Here is a 14,389-nt window from a genome sequence, read left to right as displayed (position 1 = left end):
AAAATGAAGATTATTACAGTTTGTACAGTTGAGTGTTTATTATAGAAATGTTTTGCATTTATATTGTAGTATGTGAAGGTGGTTTTGAAACACTAGCTTAAACCTGTCAATACCCCTATTATGTAAAATTGCTCCACTGCTGTACGCATGGGGAAACCGAGGTAATAACCTCCTGGGCCTATTCTGTTTCTTGGGGTTTTTTTCTGTTTGAAGTAAATCGAAGCAGTTGGTGGTTTGCATCTCTGGAAATCAGGTCCCATTACCGAGATCAAATCTACTGGTCCAGCTTAGCCGTGCTGTCAAATATAAACTCTTCTCTCTTGAAAGGGCCTTCTCGCCTGCTTAAAATGCAGCATCTGCCGAGTGCTTTGGTGAACTGGAGGGCAAGTCTGTGGCAGAGCACTAGGGAAGGGTGGAACTGTGCAGCTCTTAGGGCCTGAGCCAACACACCTCCTAATCGCTGGAGATTTTTTCCATTATTTCAGTCAAGCTATCAAGATCTACTACATGCAATGCAGCATATCTTTCTTTTCTTCCCGTACATGGTAAACAGAGTCAATTTTGCCTCTGTTGATGTGTAATGAATTCCCTACACAGAAGCTCTGTTATCTTTCAGCTGTTGTCTTTTTAGAACTCTGCATAAATAAACAAAAGCTGATTTCTAATGTTATCTTTTTTTTTTTGCTTAGGCTATTCTCTATGCACTATTTAAAAAATGAAAATGCCTTTTTTTTCCTCCTTTCCTAAAAAGCTGTGGGGAACCTTTCATTTAAACGTGCAAACAGCATAAGGCAGACCAGTAACACAAAGTCAAGGCCAGTTCATAGAAAGTGTTTCAGAAATGCTAATTGATCTAAATGAGCTTAGAAAGCATTTTACAGAGAAAGTATCCAAAATACAGGATGGATTGCAAGATGTAGTCCCTTAGTAATATATTACTGCAGTGTTTTGTTGCTGGATTTATATATCAGTTTAACTACTAGTCTTGATTATGTCATAAAAATTTCATAGATTATTATTGATGGTTTTTTTGCTCTGCCAGTAATCTACTTTATTAGCTGGTGGTTGAGAGTGACAAATTTTGATCAAACTTAAACTTTTAATGTATTCCAATTAGTTGATGGATATGTTGTTATTATGTCTCGGTTCATCATTCTCACAAGTGTTCCGCTGCTTTAAAAAACTCAGCGCTTTGGCTCTGCAAAATTTAGAAAACACTCTAATGTCACCACTAAAGACAAAACTGTTGAAGCAGTTAATCGTTTCAGTCACATTCTACTTGGAAAAGAAAGAAATAATGTGTTTTCATCATTTATTTTCACATGCACATGGAGTAAATATAGTAAAAAAGAACCCGAAAATGATAATGTTGAACTATCTATAGGAATTAATTCAACACAGTAATATTTAATGGCTTGGGTTAATGGATTTGTTATTGCTACATCTGGAAAAACAGGGAGTGGGTTTTTTTCGTATTTTCTTGAGAGTACCTGAGGTACAGTAGTGATTCAAGGTAGTATTTATTTATTAAAGAAGGTGGTTGCCATTCAGCAGTCTGTAGCCACTGGTCCATGGAGTTGGCTCTCCAGTAGGCATCTTTGGATCATCTAATGCAGTGGAGTTCTGTTCCTTGACTAGAACTACAAATACTCCACAGATTGTCCAAAGGTATTCCAAAATGCATTTGACTCAGGCAATCCCAGTTCTATATGCTCAGACAGATTTCCAGAACAGCCTTTGGCCCTCTTTGTGAGAACCGTTTTTACATCTGAATATTTAAACCACCATCGCAGGAAGATGGCTGATTGCCACCTCGGAATTTTTCTGCCAACTAATGTGGGAGGGGAGCCTTAACAGTTCAAGGTTTATGTTGTACATCTTTGTCAGAGAAGCCAGTCTGTTGAATTCCAGCAAATATCCCCAGTAATGTTAGTCCAGAGACCAAGGTTCAAGAGGGGCTTAAAACAAATACGCGGACATAACATTAACTAAAGCTCTTCATTACTTGCAAGATAAGTTTATTTCTCCCTATCCCCGCTTCTTTCCCTGCTTTCTTTCCACCAGTGCCCTTATTAATGAACTGTGAAAGCTGACATTTCCAATAAGGAACAATTAAATCTGAAACTAAATTAAATGAAGTCATTCATTTACAAAATAATAGCTAACTAGCGTGAGGATGGTGAAAAATGATTGTAAGTCACAGGGAAAAAAAAAAGAGTAAATTAAGTCTGACTACATTAATGTTCTTTAAATATTTCTGCTGCTCAGAAAATTAAATGGGAAACATCTTATTAGCTATCTTACGTATAAGGTAGTAATGTGTATATTCAGCATGACAAGTATTAGAGGACAGAAATCCTTCAGAGATGTCAGTGTAAGTAAGGCACTTAAATTCTTAACTTTCAGCTCCCTTTCCTTGCAAGGGTACTACAGCAGGTCTGGAGCAAGGAATGTAATGTGATAAGTGCATTTAACCTTGTAATGCTAGTGAGAGGCAGTAGTGATGGCCCTTCCAGCCTTCAGAATGTTTCAGTAAGGCTCTAAGGCTTTTTAATCCAGGTAACAGGGTCATAGGCATTGTCTTTGGATGGCTGAGTTGAATGGCATTAACCACATCGCAGTATTTTCTCAGTCCCAATGGAAGGAATTTGCTGAGTCCTTCTCTGTTTCGATAGTGTAGAAAGTGCTTGCAGAATAAGGACAGAAGCAAGAACTCATCCTAGGGGAGTTGATTCAGCAAATACTGTCCTCCAGACAATTGACTTTCTCGGCCTTTTTTCTGTTATACTTTATGAGCATAGAATTCACTTGAAACATCAGTGGTTCAAGGCTTAAGTGTGTCGGCCTCATTTTTGGTGTTCTGATGGCTTTAGGGGGATGGAGAATTTTTTTCCTATATAAGAACCTTCAGCCAAAACAGCTAGATTTTTGAAAGCTAGTAATCCACAGCTGATGCTAGGTTATTTCACATAAAATCCAGCCACTTGCACTTGTTGCTCTTGCAGCTGCATTTTTCAGGCTGTCCATCCAACATAGACCCAACACGCTGATCCCTTATAAACCAAACCCAAACAAGATATGCAAACACTGTAGGAACATAATGGAAAAGAACACACATTGCTTGATTTTCAGGGCATGCTGATTTGCTGTGACCAATGCCAGCTTAAGGCTTGCCATGCTGCTTAATGCATTTTTACTTAAAAATGCTTTTTAGGTTTAGCTGTGAATCTCTGAAGGCTCCAGTTAATTTTGCCATCAATTAATTCTTCTTATGGGCATTTGTAGAATTCACAGCTCTTCCATAAGAATTTGAGTTTTGTTTGAATTAATCTAAAAAACTAACCTTCTTGCATACATTCTCTAGAACTCTGTGTGTGTCCCCCCGCAGCTCAGGGATATTTGAAGAGGAGAATTAGAAAGAGATTTGGACGCAGGTTGAAAAAAGCATTGATTTCCTCAGTTATACTTAAGGCCCTTTCCTTTTGTAACACAAAGAACCTGAATAAACATGTCAGGGAAGATTAAAACCTCATTAAAAAGTGCAAACAGAGTGCAAAGAAGAAGGGGGGAAAAAAAAAGCAGCTTGGCTGAATTGAATAATCGTAATAATAAAATCACTAAACAATATTGCTAGTTAAAAGTCCTGTTAAAGTGAATGTACCGTTGAGATGGGAAGCAGAGCTCCTGTTATCTAACACTCAGGATGGAGATTTCTTTTCAATAATTTGATAACATTTTAATGAATAAATTAATAACATTATCCAGGAAATGGAGTTCATAGATAAAGTCAATTCCTTGCCAGTTCCCAAATCTAATCAGAGAAGTTCTGTTCGAGGATGGTCAGCAATGATGCATGTGTGCAGCAATATTTTTCCCTGCCCACCTAAAAGGAGACACAACTGCTGAGGCTACCATTATGGCACTGCATGCATAAGAGGTTTACTTCACAATATTAATGCAAATTATGGCTTTGAGGCTGGCAATTATGCATTTTTATTTTACTGAGGTGAGCAGGATTGTTGCGTATATGCTTAAAATATGCTAAAGAAAACAACTCTGTCTTCTTTTTAAGTGACGTACTTTTAAAGACAAATTCACAGAAAAGGAGAAATATTACTTGTTATAGAGGGAGCACTGTAGCAGATTTTGAGACCAGGATGAAGTTGTGTTAATGTATTGCCAATGCATAAGACGTATTCTCAAGATTTTTAATTTAAGTGGGTAAGGGAGGGGGAAAGGAGCAGAGGGAAGAAGCTGATGAAGGACAGGGCAGAACGAGTGCGGAGAAGTAACGTTTCCATAGCAAATGACAGGATCAGGAGAAGGAGTTATAGTTTTGAATTTAAGGCAAAATTTAATACAAGAGGAGGACTGGAATCTGACTTAGCGCAAGCACCTTGTGATTATAACCTTTGTTTCACTTTGACAGAAGACTGCAACAGTAAATACTGTAATTGTCTGCCTGGCCTTTCAGTCAAGATCAGGCACTGGAATTTTAATAATAAGACCTTTATTCAAGGCTCCAGAGATACCTGAGATAGTGATGAATGAGCTTGTATGCCTTCACCGCAGAGTTCTGTGTATGCGAGGGTGCTAGCTTGAGTGCCAGAAAAAGTATAGCTGTGAACAGTTCACTTGAGCTAATTAGACCTGGTTCGTTCTTTTAGCTTATGAAGGCAGTGTGTTATGTAGGCAATCTCCTGATGCCACAACATCATTGATAACACAGTGCCCCAACAGCACTCATCATTTCAACAGCCCACCTGACATCTGGAGAAAACCCCTCTGTATCCTTTCGTAATAACAGGATGTAATCCTCATCCTCTCCAAAATACTTGTCAGATAGCTGCTCTTTGCCTAATGCCACCTATGTGCTGTCAGACTGCTTCCGATTTTGTTCCCTTCGCCAGGTCTCCCTAATAATACTTACAAACTAAATCCAGGCAGTGCATGCAACGGCGTGAGTGAAACAGCAGACAGAAAAGAGGAGTCTTGACATGGCACAGCTGCAGCAAGGAAGCTGCTCTGGTGCCGGAGCAGACCGTGGCTGTAGATGCAGTCGAAGCGACTGCAGCCTTTACAGTGACAGATCTCACGTGATGTGCTCTTCGGGAATGCTTTTCCTCATGCAGTTCTCTAAGGTACTTCATACACATTCTTAAGCTGTAATGCTAAATACAGAACATTATACTTCAGCCAACATTGAAATTTAGTTAGGATTTCTGCCCTGATTGACGAAGGTGTTTTTCAGTTTGCAGGGCTTGAGAAAGCTACCCAGAGACTGTCTGTTTAAAGCACCTCCCGAAGGCGAGTAGCTGCAGTTCGTACAAAACCCGGTGAGGTTTCCTGCAGAACTTGCTCAGGATTGCAAAGTGAAGAGAAATCAAACCCCTGTTTGCATTCCTCTTCCAGAGCTTCATCCACTCGATCATGTTTCCCAAACCTGTTACATGTGATGCCCATAATCCTTCTGACAAAGCAGTCCACTTGGAAATGTAATCATCTTCTATAACGTGACGTATAGCTCTGCACTAGGAATATCGTATTCTTGTTCCAGAACTTAGACTTTGCTTTTTTGCTCCTTCAGATGTGTTTGGTGTGCAAGGACACTGGAAGTCTCTCTTTCCAAGCCAGGAGAACTGTACTTGTTGGATGATATTGTCAAGTGTAGCAAGTTTCCTGCCTCGGGGTGAGGGTTCTGTTTATGAATAAAAGATATTTATTTTTCCAGCTCCAGTTAAGTATATTAACATAAATGCTGTTGTTATACTCGTGCCCTGTAGACATGACTAGTTCTCTAGGGAGAGCCAGAGAGAGAAAGGCACATATAATGATTTGTTTTTCACTAATGATAGCAATAGATTCCCCTTGATCTCCTTAACAGTATTCATTTCCTCCTAATAAGTCACTTATTTGAGTTTATTGCAGGGGTTTCTATAGATCGCAAGCAGCTCAGATGTGATTAGCAAGATGTCTCACACAGGATCCTGCAAAGGGATCAGCCTGCGTTTGAATGATTTTCAGTCTCCTCCAGGTTAAATTTGATGAAAATGATTACTCTGTGGCAAATGCGTTGAAGAAAGAGCTGGCAGCCTTGCCTGCATTTGCAAAGGTATCGCAAACCAGAAAGTTCACGTTTTTCCTCCTGGGCCTGACTGGGGACTGCGAGCGTTTCAGAGCAGCGCAGCCTGCTCGGATCCCCCCCCCCTGCCCGAGGTGGAGGGGTTTGATCGTTGCCAGGGGCTTGTGCGAGGGCGCGGGAGCCCTCTGCCCCGCACGCCTGCCGCCTGGGCCGAGGAACTGATTCCCGTCCTGTGCAGCTGCAGGCGCGGCCCGCGGAAGGGGAGCGAAGCCGCGCCGGCCGCGGAGCGGGAGCGCGGTTCCGGTTCAAACCCCGACGGGCGGGGCGGGGCCTGGCGGCTCCACCGCCGCCGCGCGCCGCTGGCGCCCAGCCCGCCCGCCGTGCCGGGCTTCGCCTGGAGGGGGGGGGCAGGGCGCGAGGGGCGTGTGGTGAGGCGGGGCCGGGCGCCTGTGTCACGGCGTGAGAGAGAGGGAAACTGCTGTGTGTGACAGAAAAAAACTGTCCCAAAGGGCGAGGAGAACCCTCTTCAGGCGGAAAGTACGAGGCTGAGTGTGGGGAGCTGGGCTGGGAAGGTCTGGAGCGGTGGCTTTCTCCGTACAGTGGAGGAAACGTGCTGTGGAAATGCTGGACAAAATGGCTCTCTGGGGGAGAGGCTGCAGGCTTCCCTGCTGCGGGTTCTGACCCTGCCCTTGGAGCCGGGCAGCCTGACACCGACCAGGAGCTCGACCAGAGCACCCCGAGCATTGCTTTGTCATTTAATGAGAAGTGGGGTTAGTCTGCTTCATGGTGAGCTGGTCTGAAAACAGGGCTGTGAAAAGTAACAAAAGTGGCTCTTTATTGTACAGCAGCAAAACCCTAGTAGCTCTTCTCTATCCTGTTGCGATTTATTGCCTACCTTGGACTTCTCCTGGCCTTCTGTTAAATGTTTCTGTTTGTGGAACTGCTAAAAGCCCAGTCAGCGTTGCTAGTGTTTTATGGCTTGCCATAAGCTTATATGCTTTTTACGTTTAAGACTTTATAGTTGTGTGATTGTGAGGAAATTTATTTTCATTTTAAAATACGTCATTAGTCCTGGTGGCTACCAAGGAAAGCTTAAATATTTAGTAGAAGTTGTTTCCTGGTAGAGCAGGCAAAGCAACACCTAGCACTTGGTGTTAATGATACAGTGGGAACGAGCGTGGAGCTCACGGGACAGTTGAGGGTGTACCGCTGATGGAGGAGGTGGGTAGGGGCTACTGCCAGCACAGCTGTGGAGGAAGTCATTCCATGTCTTGCTGTCGCTGTTTGTGAAGTGGCAGTGTGGCACTGGATGGGAAGAATCATCCTCCTTACTGAAAACTGGTAAAATACTTAGAAGAGGAACAAAAAACCTCTTCTGATCTTTCCTAAGGCGATACCAGGGCTAATTAGGAAAGAAAGGGAATGGACAAATTAGAGTTGGTTGCACAAACTGAGCAATTCATGTTACTTAAGTTACAGTAATGTTCCAGTTTATGCTGGGGATATGTAATGATCATACTAAAAACCCTGCAAAAAATAGCAATTCACTGATATGAAATTTTTTTTCAGCTCATATTTGCAGTGTGGAGAGGAAAAATGGTTTTGAGCCAGAGAGGATGTAGGGTGATGCTACTTGATAAGGTAAGACTCTCTTCATGCAGAAGAAAACAAATTAGTTTATGCCTTCCAGAGTCTAGAAATTAGATGGCATTTCATATTGCTTTTTGAAAATAGATGTGGTCTGCAATACCCACGGAGAAATACTTTATTTGGCTTCAATTAAGAGAGCTCATTCTATTTTATGAAGGAATGAGATACCAGGTTTTGTGGTTAGGAGGTTTATTTATGGACACTTAAAATGATTTTTGCATATTAATGCTATTTTGAGATTTTTGTGAACATGCCTTCAGCCAGAGAAGTGCTACGTGATGTCTGAAGAACAGATCTGCTGTTAATTATAGTGAAGTGTATATGAAGTAGTTTAAATTTAAGAATGGTCTACTAGAAAGGCTCTGCATTTTCATGGGTGTTGGCAAGATTTGCCTTTCAGACTTTGTCTGGATTGATAAGAATAGTAAGTCTTCAGTGCTATTTTTCACTTATCTTCTTGCTTTAACTTAGCAGAGATGTATTATGTCATTGCAAGGCTGGAAATTGTGGCTAAAATTGAGGTGATACTGAGTGGACCATGTAATGACTGCAATTGATTCTGCTTGTCTTCTCCTTCAGGTTACAAGGAATACAAGGTCCATACCAATGCTTTTACTAATTTTACCCAATTGTGTGTTATACACACAGAAAAAAATGTTAAAACTTCCCAAAATATTGTCTTTGTTATTGTTCTCTTTAATATTGGAAATTGGCTTACTTTTCAATGGCTTCTTTTTTTGTCCAGTACTGCAGAGTTCTGCTAGAAAGAGCAGTACTGCAGTAGTATGTATGAGTCTTCAAAGAACAGCCTTGCCTGATGCTGAAGCTGTGTTCTGTCCAGTAGGCTGGGGCAGGGAATCCTTTGGGCTGAAAATTGAAACTGCAGGTGTGTTGAAAACTGGGGGTTTTTTTGAGTTTGCATCTCGTAGCCTGGCTTGGACGACTCAGTTGTGGACAGTGAAAGCCTAATTACTAGCTTAGAAAACATGTTGATAATGATGCAAAAATGATAGTGATGCAGCATCCAAATTAAAATAATTAGCATATTTACCTTTCTACTGAAGTTATTTATTCCCTAATCAGCTGTCCTGGATTCTCCGTTCCCCATAGATGTATGAATTTGCCCAAGGATTTCAGGTATTAGTGTTAGCAGCATTAATACAGTGTTGATTAAGCTTGAACAGGACTCGTGGACTAGGGGCTGGAAGTATGGCACAGAAAGATGGAAAAATACTGAAAAAAATGCAATACAAGGGAATATTGTTGGCGCTTTAGGTCCATTTGTAAACTTATGTGCAAGTCACCTTTTTGTTTGCTTTGTATTCTCTTAGAAAAAAATGTAGTGCTGCAGTAATTATTTAAAAGCCTGGTTATTTTTAAAAGTGCCTATTAACCCAAGTTCAATTAGAAACACAGAACCAGAAGCCTGGAGTTAATCTTTGCCACTCTTTCTGGTCTTTTAAGAGTGAAGTAGCCATGGTCAGGGCTAGATATGAAATGCCAAAGAATCGATGTTTGGAAACAGATTTTGATGAGCAGCTAATGATTAGTGTTGTTGGGACAGCTATGGGTAGACATGCTGATGGGAAAGTCTAGTTACGTGGGCCTTAGTTTTGGTTTTAAAGCGTCAGGAGAGGAGGATAAACCCTTTACTTGGCTACCTCTATGGGAGTTTGAAAGCTTAGGTTTGATGTTTGTATTAATTTCTGTATATTAACATAAGGCTCTGTTGCAAGTACAAATATTTCTTACATAAAATATTCAGCATTCTCTATTAAATATTTCAGAACACCATAAACTTTTATCAGTTACTTTAATTGTCAGGCTCCTTTATTTCTTTTTTGTTTTGAATAACTAAATCTTTCTATCTTTGTAAAGAAAACCCCAAACCTCTCAAAACCTGTGAATGTTCTTACTGTGTTCCGTTCCTTGGCAGTTGCATGTCCTCAGAGTTTCTCTTTGCTGTGTGGCCTCGAGAAAAAAAATGTCACTGACTACTTTCCTGAAGTTTTTAAGTCTTGCAAAAACTCATATCCCCCAGTGGTCCTTCTCCTGTGGGTATTTTGTACTTCAAACCAGTGAGACAGGAGTGCTCTTATTTAGCATTAGGCTTGAGTCTTTGCATAGCACCTACTGTTCTGTGGGCAGAATAATTAGCAGTAACATTTGAAGTCATGTGGATCCCGCAGGATCTGCAGGGGCTTGGCAATGAATGAAACCCATCTGCTTGATGTAAGGATTTGGGTCTTGCGAGCAGATCTGCGAGCATTGTTCCTTGTGCCTCTGGAGGACTCCTGCTAATTTCTCTGAGGATCCCAGGTCTGCTCAAAAGAACGAATGCCTCGGTGTGCAGCTTATTGGTTGAGATGCAAACACGCGAAATTTTGGGCCAGTGGTGCACTTACCTTATACTTTGTATAAGATACGTTGTCTTTTGGTTTTGTCTTATGTTTTCTGGTACACCTGTTCAATAATGTAGTTGTGTTTCTGGTCCTTTCAGAATAATAATAAAAAAAAAATCTACGCTGAGAGATAATAAATGACTAACCGTGTATGAAGTTCCTAAGATACTTTGACATGTTGACCAATGTAGTAAGCTCAGTTCAGTATCTTCCTTCTACTTGCAAATGCTTCAGAGGAAATGATATATTGCCATATTAATTCTTGTTGAAGGCTTCTGCTCCTTGTCAGGGTGCTTGGTCTTGGTGAAGTTGTGAGACTTGGTTTGAGCACACAACCTGCAATGCTTTCTTACTATGATTCTCCTTGAAGAGGAAGTTTTAAAAGAAGGCCCTGCTTTGAGGTAGGAAGTAATCCTTCATTATCCTATCAGATGTGCAGCTCTGTAAATAATTACTAGATACAGAATACTACAAAACAATGTGTATTTCACAAAGTACCATGAAATTTAAAGAACGCGGAACAGGAACGTGGGCTGTAATGAGTAAAAATGCAGCAGCAACGGGAGCCATGGTAACACCGATGAAGGGAATCTCAGAGAAGAATCTAGGATTTCAGCAATGACAGCAATAGTTCTGGAGAAAGACTGCAGCCTCTTGCACACTGGCACCCCGGACTTGAGAGTAGGGGAGAAGCATCCTGTTCTGGACCTATTGTTAGTGTGAAGATCGAGTAATGCTGAATGCCTGTTGCGGAATTAAGGTTTGCTGTGACTTTGGCTGCTGTGTGAGACACGCTGGCGTACAGTTAACACCAGGTACATCACTCTGGCTTGTCTAAACATGTAAATTTGCTTTCCTTTCTCTACTTAATGACCTGTCTTGCTTTCTCAGATAAATGGTTTCTAAAAAAAAAAAAAAAATAGGTAGCTTGTGGACATTTTATTAAAAATTTAAGATTTAATAATATTTGCAGTAACTTCTCTTGTTTGGCTCTACCTCAGACTGAAGCCTGGTAAACCTCGGGCTGGCCAAGAGGTACAATTTTGTGTGATCAGTTTTGTGGATGACAAAGTAAGGGATGTTGGTTGGTGGGGTGTTTGGGTTTTTTTGTTAGTTTGTTGGTTTTTTTTTGGCTTCCCCTGCCCCCTCTTGATTCCAAACACATCTGAAGAAAACCCAGTGTTCCTGAATTAGATTTTAGTGCTTATTCTCCAGTCCATACTTGCTTTATGTAATATAGAGGAGAAGAGCTTCTGTTGCTGTAATATGAAGAGTAATCTTGGTTTTGGTGTAAATAGATAGTAGTAGCATAGTATTTAGTTCAGTGACTCAATTCCTCAAACTTTTAGTCTCAATTCTATGCCTGATAGCTATCAGAGATTCTGGCTGCAAAAACATCCACTTGCACCTTACTCTCAACAGGTCATGACACTAAATCAGCCTTTCAAAAGTAATTAGTCGTTTTCACATCTGCATGATGACTTGAAACTGTTTTGATTCCATTTGTCCCTGTCTGTTTATACCACAGTGGGCTGCTAAACATTTTGTCATGTGTTTTGTAAACACAGATAATCTGTCTGTAGTATTTAGCATTCTCTGTATGAAATTGCATCAGGTGTTCAATTGTGGGGAATTTCCTTGTTTCCTTTTTTTGTCATTGTTTGGGGAGCCAGAAATTCTCCAGGGTGTTTCTGTATGAGCGAGTCTACCTTGGTGAGATCCTGCCCTTTCTGCCTGCAGCTGTTTTTCTGGACTTGAAACAAACAAACAAAAAGAAAACCTTATTTATGAGCAGTAAACAGGAGCCTGAGAAATAATGGGGAATGAAGGAAAGCTATTGAAATAAGCCACAAATGCAAATATAATTCAATGCATGTCAACTATGTGGCAAATACTGCGTTACTGAGTCTTTAGTTCAGATGCCATCCAAGATCAGAAATACCCAGGGGTGAATACACACTACATAATGACATACTTCTGGGACAACAATAATTAAACAACTTCAGTTATTCTTGTTTCATTATGCAAACAGTATTATCCAGCTTATTTTTTCAGATGTATCGGGTAACTTGGACCCTCTTGATGTATAGTTGTTCCCTGTAGATTCAGGGAAGAGTTTCACTAAAGCAATGGTTTTTTAAGACTTGGAATCCCTTCTTCCCGTTCCTTCCTGTTCTGCTTTCCTGTATTGACTTTATTCTTGTGGTGTCTAAGCAGCTGCAAGCTTGGAGTAAAATCTTGACCCTGTTCAAGTCGATGAGATTTTTTCATTGACTGAAAAAAAGATAGGATTTAACGTATAATGATTACCAGCGCATCAGACTCGATTCCTGTTAAGAAGAATGCTTCTTATCCCTGCTGGTTCCAATGTCAGTGACCTTCCTTCCTGTCCTCAAAATCCCATCATCCACAAAAATAAGTACATAAATACATTAGCTGAGGGAAGATGGGAAATAAACTCATCCTCTAGTGGATCTCCAAGTGTTTGTCTTTCCTTATCAGCCCCATAATGATAGTGCAGCGATGGCAGCTTAATGATAGCAGCCCCGGTGACGCCGTTCAGTGCCGAAGAGGTGAAGATTGCACATTTTTTTGGGGAAAATAATTATGCAGCTAATTGCAGCACTTGACTTTCGTCCTTCCCTTCCTTGTGTTCTTGGGGAGGGTGGTTTGCTCAGCTTGCAAAAGACTGCGTCAGTTATTTGAAAGGTCAAAAGACTCTTGTATTATGATTTGTAATTCCTAGTAATAGTGAATAAAATAAGTACAGCAGCATTTTGGATCAGTTAACTCATTGCTTACCTTCTGTGTTACTAATTCTGTTCTATTGTGTGACTGTAAGTACATACTTATCGAAGTGGTTGGAGGAGGGGAAATAAACCAGAAGTCAAGATCTGAACTCTTCTGAAATTCTTCTAAGAAATTTGGAATCCGAACTGCAATTGTAGTGAGTGATCAAACGTAATGGTGCAGAACAATCTGTCTTGGGACTATTTTTTAAAAAAATATGCAACAGTCTACTAAATCCAGAAGTGAATTGCAGGGCAAAGCAACTGCAATGCAATTTCAAAAGTACATTAGCTGAAGAATCTTAGTTTGAGCCTGCATGGCTTTGGGATCTCAGCTGGCTTGCTAAGAATTAAGAATGTTCTTGTATTTGAGTAAGCAAGCCATAATACATGCTTTGTACAGCTTTTTTCTTCTTTTTTCTGCCCCTCATCCCAAAACCCTGCATGGAGCTGTGGAGATGGACGCTCCCTTCCTCCTTTACTTTACATTGTTGTTCCTGAAGAACTCTGGAGACCAAATGCAATTTCCATCCTTTATCCTCTGGTCAACTATTCAATCCCAGGTTGTATAATTGCTCTGGCTTCAGAATCCGGCATGCTCCCTCACGCTTCACGTCAGCTCTAAGTCTTGATTCAGTCTGATTCATTTCAATTTGCATAATCTCCTCAGCCCTCTATATTTCATTTAGACACCAAAGACTTAGTTTAGTTACAGTCTTGTGTCATTTATCATTTACTCGTCGTCTTTCAGAGTTTGATTTAATCCCTTTGGTTTACTTTAAAAGACTGATTTCTTATCCGAACAGTGCTTTATTCCAGTGTGATTTTCAAGCCTTTGTATCTTCTATCTGGATCTTCCTTAATGTGATATTTATTTTATACCTAGAGATAAACCGCTTTCATCTACGATCTTAAAGAAAGTCATAAATTTAACAAGCAGTGTCTAGGCCAGAAACCAATACAGGAACGTTTGTGTACTGCTGATGCTTTTGCTGTGGTTTTTCTGATAATTGCCATGCTAATGTTTCATTGTAGCTAGTCAGTATGAACTTGTTAGGAATCCACTATTTATGTCTGACCCTGTCACTGAGTAACTACATGACCAGAGGCATGTCAGTTCACTTTTGTCTCTTGTGCTTTGTCTCATTTTTTTTTTAAGGTTCTTGCTTTTTAAATGTAGCACACTGTAGTTGTACATTTAGTTTACAACATACAGCGAAGTTCTACCCAACTATCTGATAATGCCAAAATGCTTGAACAAGTGGTGACTTGTAGCGTTTGCACAAGATATTTTTCTCTGGCTAGATTTTCTGTATTCTTTATTACTGCCTGGCAAATATGACAGACTATCTTACTGATAATTTTCTTTCTAATGGGGAAATGTATGCGTGGTAGCAATTTGTAGAAGCTTCTTACTAATAATACAATCCTTCCAGTTAAGTACTTTATCTTTGCTGAGCAAGGTT

At 40.5% G+C, this 14,389-nt stretch overlaps 1 protein-coding gene across 2 annotated transcripts in view; it reads left to right on the top strand.

Moving 5' to 3' along the window:
• LRRTM4 (leucine rich repeat transmembrane neuronal 4) overlaps window positions 1-14,389 on the top strand; it is a 679,501-nt gene that overhangs the window by 348,730 nt on the left and 316,382 nt on the right. Inside the window, exon 1 of one of the 2 annotated variants that reach the window (XM_075444812.1) lies at window positions 10,772-10,949. The exons of the other annotated variant lie outside the window; for it this stretch is intronic. The gene's annotated coding sequence lies outside the window, so the exon portion shown is untranslated. Of the gene's footprint in view, window positions 1-10,771; window positions 10,950-14,389 lie in introns of those variants that run through there. 2 annotated transcript variants of the gene reach the window in all.

Source organism: Opisthocomus hoazin, chromosome 28, assembly GCF_030867145.1.
Source record: "Opisthocomus hoazin isolate bOpiHoa1 chromosome 28, bOpiHoa1.hap1, whole genome shotgun sequence".
Lineage (NCBI taxonomy): Eukaryota > Metazoa > Chordata > Aves > Opisthocomiformes > Opisthocomidae > Opisthocomus > Opisthocomus hoazin.
The sequence above is the reverse complement of the archived record's forward strand: the minus strand, read 5'-3'. Positions and strand labels throughout refer to the sequence as shown.